Below are 8,240 nucleotides of genomic sequence, written 5' to 3'. Positions count from 1 at the left end.
GGACCTTCACAAACGGAGTATGTAATGAAAGAAATACACGAGGAACAATTGCGGGAATCACGCAGGAGGAAGGTCATTGGTAAGAACCTTAATTGGGGCAGGTTATTAGTGGCCTAAAATGGAAGAAGAAGCAGAAAGTTTCATGGCAAAATGTGATAAATGTCAAAGGTACGGTAACAATATGCATAGACCTGCGGAGTTATTACATCCGGTCATTGCGCCATGGTCATTTATGAAATGGGGAATGGATATCGTGGGTCCATTACCACAAGCAAAAGGATAGGTAAAGTTTCTGCTCGTACTCACTGATTATTTTACTAAATGGGTGGAGGCAGGAGCATTTAAATAGGTGCGAGAAAAGGAAGTCAAAGATTTTCTTTGGCGGACTATCATATGCCGATTCGGTGTACCAATGGAGATCATGTGTGATAATGGCCCTCAATTTATTGGAGCTCAAATCACGGAATTCTTTAAAAGTTGGCAAATTAAAAGGATCACGTCTACACATTATCATCCGGTGGGTAATGGGCAAGCAGAATCAACGAACAAGGTTATTATCAATAATTTAAAGAAACGATTAGAGGAATCAAAAGGTAACTGGTCTGAAGTGTTACCTGGAGTTTAATGGGCATATCGCACAACTGCAAAAACAAGTACAGGAGAAACACTATTTTCATTGGTTTATGGAGCTGAGGCTTTAATTCCAGTTGAGATAGGGGAACCAAGTACACGGTTCACACAGGCGACACAAGAATCAAATGACAAGGAGATGCGGTTCAATCTGGATTTACTTGAGGGGAGGAAAGAAGCTGCATTAATAAGAATGGAAGCACAAAAGCAAGTCATAGAACGATATTACAATTGAAAAGCACGCCTCAGATTCTTCAAAGTGGGGGACTTCGTGCTTAAAAAGGTTTTTCAATCTACAAAGGCAGCTAACGCGGGTAAATTAAGTCCAACATGGGAAGGACCCTATAGAGTTCCTGATATTGCAGGAAAGGGAGCATATGAACTGGAGACAATGGATGACAAGATACTACCTTCACATTGGAATGTTGTTCATTTGAAGAGATACTATTTTTAAGGAATACCCACGGCCGGGTATCACCATTTTAAATTTAATTTTTGAATTGTTAAAATCTTACTAACGATTTTAGATGATAGGCAAAAAGCTAACATGTACTAAATGATGAGTCACGACCTGTAAGGCACATGGAATAACCTAAAATTCCTAGCCTAGGGTTACAATTATTCTGATAGAAATTCAAATGGGCTAAGCAGTCTTCATCTATAATCGCACCTCCGAGTCCCGTATGTTTTTCCTTTTCAGGAAAAGGACCAAATGAGAGAAACTACCAAGTGTTCGAGGCTTCATACTTCAACACTCAAACACTTGGGGGACTACATAATATACACAAACATGTGTATAAAAAAGGCAAATAAGATTGAGGAAAAATCAAGCCTAAAAGATTCAAGTGCCGAGTAAAAGTCACAAAGTCACGAGATGGAGCCACGAGCTAAGGCCAAAGAAAAACCTCACTATAGTTAGGTTAAAGGCTATGTACTAAAACGGGTTATAAGGAAAAACCTCGTGTCTATTATTCTTCTTTTGTAAAAATCTGTTACAAGAAAAAAAGTTACGAGAAAGTTACAGATGTAATTCAAATACATGTAAAGTATTATTCAAAACTTGTCAAAGTTATTTCAAAGAAACATGTGTGTTCCTATTTCTTTTATCGTATGATAACACCATTATGAAGTTGAGACGTCTTCTTCATTAAGTGTTGAAATATAAAAGGGCCCTCTTTTATAAAACTCATGTTTAAATTAGTTAGTCATGAGATTAATAGAAGCATTTTCAAAGAACAAAAATTCAAATTATTTTATAAGTCCTTAAAAATAAAGGCAAGAATAAAGCAGACAGAATTTTAAGATAATAACATGAAAAACTTCTTAATACTTAAAAACTGAAGACTAAGTATGAACTTAGTCATACAACTATGAAATTATTTATACAAATTTCCCCATAAAAGACTTGGAGACTTGCGTTTCCAAAACCAACTCTCAAATGAAGCTAATGGTTTGATTACAATTTTCCAAAACAAAAACAAAAACAAAATCATTCAAATGATTAAAACTGGTCATTGAGAAGTTTGTGGAACTGAAGCAGGGGCATCAATAGCAACGGGCTCAATTTGGGCAGGTGCATCAACAGATGCGGTTTCAACTTGGCTTGCAGCAACATGCTCGATTGGGCTTGAAAGAGTTGGGATACCTGTATCAGCTTCAACATTCACGGGAGATTCAACCATGGGAGAAGGGAAGTCCGGAGTTTGCTGAGCTTTTTCAATGGTTTCATTGATCTTAGCTAACTCCGACTCCAGGTTGAAGTTTTCTTGGCCAGCTTCAATTAGGGTATCACGACGTGAATTCAAAAATGCCCAACTTACCTCAACAGTAGATTTTTCTTCAAGGATCTCATAATCCTTTTTCCAATCAACAATCTCATTCTTTAGCTCTTCATTTTCAGCCAAGGCGGAGTTATAAGAAGCTTGAAGAGAGGCATGTGAGCTCTCTAAAGCACGCACCTTATCAGCAGAGACTCGAATGTCTTCTTGTTCTTGGGTTAAGCTTTGCACGATCTCCCCAGCGTAAACTTCTTTTTGACTCAAAAGAGCCTTCAACTCTCTGTTCTCTTCAGTGGACTTAGATAGTTGTTCTGAGAAGGAGAATTCAAGATGTTCTTTTTCTTTTTCTACTTGGCTTGAGGAAGCTTTTACAACCGCTAATTCTGAAGTTAAAGCTCGCACCTGTTGCTCTAAGGTACTCTTGCTCTCTTGTAAATCTTCCATATCAATTTATGCACTCTCAAATTGTTCCTTCCAATTGATCGCCTCCAACTGAGAATCGCGTGTTATCTTCTCTGAATCACGTGCTACCTTCTCCAAGAGGAGGATTTTGTTCATCATTTCTGTGCCAATAAGATTGGCCTAAAAAGGAAGGGAAATAACAATCCCAAATATAAAAAAAATTACAAAGTAAAGAAGGGAGAGAAGGAAAATACTTTCAAAGTGGCATGCACGATATCATTCATTAGAGTCAAGGAACTATGGCTCTCCAGCTTTGCTTTTTCAATTCGGCCAATTAAAGGCTCCAGCCATACATCTGCCTGACCTGACTTCCTCAAAAGGCTGCTATCAGCAGGAACTTCAATAGTTACTCTCCTCATAGCGGCACTTCTACTTGAAGAGCCCACTTCCGTATGATGAACGATATGAGGGATAATTGTCAAAGGAGGAGCGGTAGAAGAAGTGAAAACAGTAGAAGAAGGAACAAAAACATCTGGGGCTAGTAAGGAAGGAATCACAGGCACGGGAGTTGAAAAAGAAGATAAGGGTATTTCATCTAAAACAGGCCCTAAACTTCCACTACCAAAACCACTAATGAAAAGTTGATCAATAGACTCACGGGTATCATGAGGAGTGACGTCATCCTCAGAAATTATTACTGGGGTTTCAACAAGTTGAGTAAGAGAAATAGAAAGACGAGGGGAAACTTCAGCTTCGTCATCAAAGACGATGCGTCTCCTAGCTCGTGGACTCGTCACCAGGGAGCCCCCATCTTCCTCTTCTTCAGAGTCTTCCTCTTCAACAACTTTCCTTTTCGCAGAAGAAGAACCCAAGACTATTTATCGGGCTCTTTCTAAAGAGATACGGGTCCCCGAAGGAGTACGGGTTCCCGAAGAGACACGAAAGGCCGCAACTACTTCAGCAGTAACTCGTCAAATAGCAAATCTTGATAAAAAGAAGGATGGGAGTTAGAGGAATAAAGAAAAATATATATATGCGTGAAAGATGAAATAAAAACTCTTACCATGAGTCTTTACTTTCCAATCGTAACGGTTAGAAAGTGTTCTCCAAGACCTACCATCTATTGGTGTGGTCTTCAACAATTTATCTACCCAACCACAGAAATTGGAAATATCATCCACAACTCCCATGGTTGCTAAAAAAAGGGCAAAATTAAAGAAGTTGATAAACTTGAAGAAAAAAGGCACGAGAAGGATAAAAGACTTACGTGCAAAATTCCACTTCTCAGGGAAGGGAACGTTATCCTCACCCACTAAGCCAACAGTGGGGGCAACAACAAACCGGGCATACCGGCCACGGTCCTTGTCATCTTTAGGGCTCACCAAAACCCTCTTACTCCTGGCCATTAGGGTAAAAATGCCATTACGGAAATGCTTAGGGGAGTAAAGATGAATCGGGTGAGGGAAAGTAAAGGAAACATCAGCCATATTGGTTAAATGCCTCAAACAGGCAACAACCCTCCATATGATTGGGCCAATTTGACCCAAACAGGCATTAAAGAAATGGTAAAATTCAAGAACGACTGAGTCAATAGCTGGTTTGAACCCTTAAGTGACAGGGTATGTATAAACAAAAGAGAACCCAGTCAAGTAAGAAGTAATTGTCTGATTTAGATTAGGGATAATAATGGGAAAATCATTACTCCAATGGCAGTCTTTGCGAACTACATGAGTCAAAACTTCTGTAATTTGAATGGGGTAAGCATCAACACGATCTAAAGCGGAAACCTGGTTTCTAAGAGATTCCCTATCATGGTAAAAAGATAGTTCTGGAGGGATTATCTCCTCTACTAAAGGCTCACGTAATGATTCAGAAGGTTCTTTACCCCTAAAAGAAGATTTGTGAGAAAGGGAACCTCTGGTTCTAGAAGAAGGACCAGAACTAGGAGAAGGTATAGACGAACCACCACTATGAGTAGACCCTAAGCTACGAAGCTTACCTCCCCTTCTATGCCTAATGGGGCATTGGGGAAGGTATCAACAATGAGAACTCTCCTAGGGTTAGGGTTTGGTGAAGACATGGCGAAGAAGAATAATGTGAGGAAGAAGTGAACTGAGATTTGAGGAATTAAGTGTTCAATAAGCTTTATGTGGTAAAAGACAAGGAAAGAAGTTATATTTATATTAATAAGCAACCGCCAAAGGTAAAAGTGCAGTAATGGAAGGACCATAATAATGATAACTGACACTTTGTGAATAGTGGAGCCATAAAAAAGCCATGAAAAGGGCTGCAAAACTGCAGAACCAATGGAAAAATGACATGTGTACGGAGCATTAAATGGAAGCGACAATTGAAGCGTCAATTTTGTCATAGAATTAATGGTGAAAAATATTATCTTTTAATGAAATCCACTTCCCAAATATTCAACTGATGAATAAATGAAAAGTGGGGGGACTATTTGTATTGGAAAAAATTGTATTTAAATATAAAGGTGACGTGTCGAGACATGTAGACTGGTCAAATGGTCAAAGAATTACAACTAGCCAAGAGACACGAGTTGCAACAGATACAAACAAATGGCAGAGAAAGAGGCACGGGTAGTTATTCAAATAACTCAGCGCCCGTACCTATCTAAGTCATTTATGTCCGAGAATCAAAAGGAATGAATCTGACAATAGAAAAGAATGCAGATACAACATTGAATAGGCATTAAATGTGGAATACATTAGAGAATTTGTATTGAATGTAATTATTATGTAACGTAACATTCAATGTCTATAATTACTCATAATAGCCTCATTATAATTTGGGCAAAACGTATATCTCCAAGATATCTATAAAAGGGAGATATCTGATCAATTGTAAGGACACGAAACACTATTGGAATAAACTTTGGTTTACTTGTTTTTCTCTTGATTACTCTCTTGCTACCTAAATTACTTTCTTTTATACATTCTTTTGATTATCAGTAACCCGTGTTCTTCTAAATTCTAGCTTTGACTAAAATTTCATTTTTTGGCTAAACAGTTTCCTCCTCATCTCCTGTCTTCTTGCAACTCTTATTCTTAGATATGGACATTGTAGCTTGTCATTCTGCACAATCCTATTACTTTGAATATCCAATTCCTCAAAACAGTGTGCTTCAATAGGTCCTGCATCGAGTGCATAGTTAGCCAAGTTATCAGCTAGCTTATTACCTTCTCTAAGTGTATGGTTAACTTTGACGTTGATTCTTAGAATGAGCTCCTTGATCTCTCCACATATTCTGCCACAATCCAAGGGACATTCCATTCTCTAGTAACAGCTCTCTCAATCAGCATTGAGTCAGTATACAAATCAATAAGATTGTAGTCGTGATCTACACAGTATCTCATAGCTGCCAATATTGTCTTTGCCTCTGCTTCTGTATTAGTCCCCTCCTTGACTTCTCTACCAAATGCATATATCAAATCTCCCTCCTCATTTCTCAGTGCAAAACCAATAGAACTTCTCCCCGGATTGCCCCTAGAAGCCCAATCTGTATTGACCTTCACACATCCTGGGCTTGGGTGCTCCCAAATAACTTTAGTAATTTGCATCCTTGATGTGTATTTCTCCAGCAAATCGATTTGTTCTGGCCATTTATGAGGGACGTGTTGAAGGTCAGGTTTCCTGTATTTGGTAAGTGATTGAATAGTGGAGAAAATCTGGAAAATGACTCTATTTATAGTGACTGTATCCCATGCTTGTAGATATTTCTTGTTTTCCAAAGTTCCCAAACAATTATGGATGGCAAAGCTTGCATTATAGGCTGCGATCGAGGAATTACATTTGCAGACCAACACTTGGTCACAGCCTGGTGAAATGTGATTCCTTCTACTCCTATTCCTGCATTATTTAGGAAGTACGACCACACTTTCTTAGCAGCATATGATGTGACGAAAAGATGGTGCATTGTTTCCTCTCTTGCGTTAGCACAACACCAACACCTAGATGCCATCAAGCATTCTAATCTTTTAAGGAAATCATCGAGAGGCAACTTGTTTTTCAAAACCTTCCACATGAAAAAGGATATTTTAAAAGGTAGTCCTTTTACCCAAATAATTCTGTATGCATTGCAAGGTTCTTTCCTTCTTCTCAGGTATTCCCAAGCTGATTTAACACTAAATTCACCTCTTATCTCAAGCATCCAATAAGGTTTGTCATGCATCTCCTGTAGCACTGGTGGTTTGATATTTTCCAGTATGTGACTAGCTAACTCCTCATCCCGCTGCCCATCAATTACGACATCATATATGTTATGAATCGATTCATCACAACTAAAATCTGGAGGGGTAACAAAGATTGTTTTTGGATGCCACAAGAAAATCTGGAAAAGAGCACCCAATCCTGTCCAATTCTCAAACCAAAACAATGACGATCCCATTTTTGGATGCCACAAGATTTGATGCTCTATGAGATCTCGACATTCAATCATTTTCTTCCAAACATGAGACCCAGCGCTCCAGGGAACTACAATTGGATTAATTTCTTGCAATATTTCTGACTGATAAAGGAGCTCCATAAGCTAGGTTTGGTTCTGAAGTTCCACCACAACTTACAAAACAAAGCTTTTGACATGTCATGTAATGATCAAAATCCCACACCTCCTTCATTACAAGGCATGCATAAAGTCTCCCATGATGTCCAATGTCTACTTTTACTACCCACTGTGTTACTCCAAAAAAATTGAGCAAATATCCTATGTAATCTGTTAATCACATAAAGAGGAGGGTTCACAACTTATAGGAGGCGGATTGGCATACTCTGGAGGACATGTGAAAACAGAATAATTCTACCTCCAATAGATAAAAAGCTTGTCTTTCCATGCTTGTAGTTTATCTATTACCTTATTGATAAGGCCTTGGTAATAGTTAATTCTTTTCCTAGCATACAAGATTGGATATGCAAGATATGTAAAAGGGAAGTCGTGTTTGGAAATACCTGTAATCCTTTCTACTTTGTTCACCACCTGTGAGCTCGCATTATGGTGCATATAGATGGCAGACTTGGATTTGTTAATCAACATGCCTGATGCTACCTTATATACGTTCAAAACTTCCATTACCAATTGTAGTGAAGATGCATATGAGGATGAAATTATTATAGTATCGTCTGCATACGCTAAATGGTTAATCTTAGGACTCCACTTTGGTAACCCAAATCCACAGAAATATAAATTCATGTGCAACGCATTTAAGCCTCTTCACAATGCTTCAGCTGCTACAATGAATAATGTGGGAGATATAAGATCGCCTTGCTTCACCCCTCTTGTTGATTTGAAAAAACCATAAGGTTGTCCATTTATCAACACAGAATACCAATTGTTTGATATGATCTCATACACAATGCCAATAAATATCTTACCAAAGCCCATTTTCCTCAGTATCTTGGTTATAAATAACCAAGATA

Source organism: Nicotiana tabacum, chromosome 1 (genome assembly GCF_000715075.1).
Source record: "Nicotiana tabacum cultivar K326 chromosome 1, ASM71507v2, whole genome shotgun sequence".
Taxonomy (NCBI): domain Eukaryota; kingdom Viridiplantae; phylum Streptophyta; class Magnoliopsida; order Solanales; family Solanaceae; genus Nicotiana; species Nicotiana tabacum.
The sequence above is the reverse complement of the archived record's forward strand: the minus strand, read 5'-3'. Positions refer to the sequence as shown.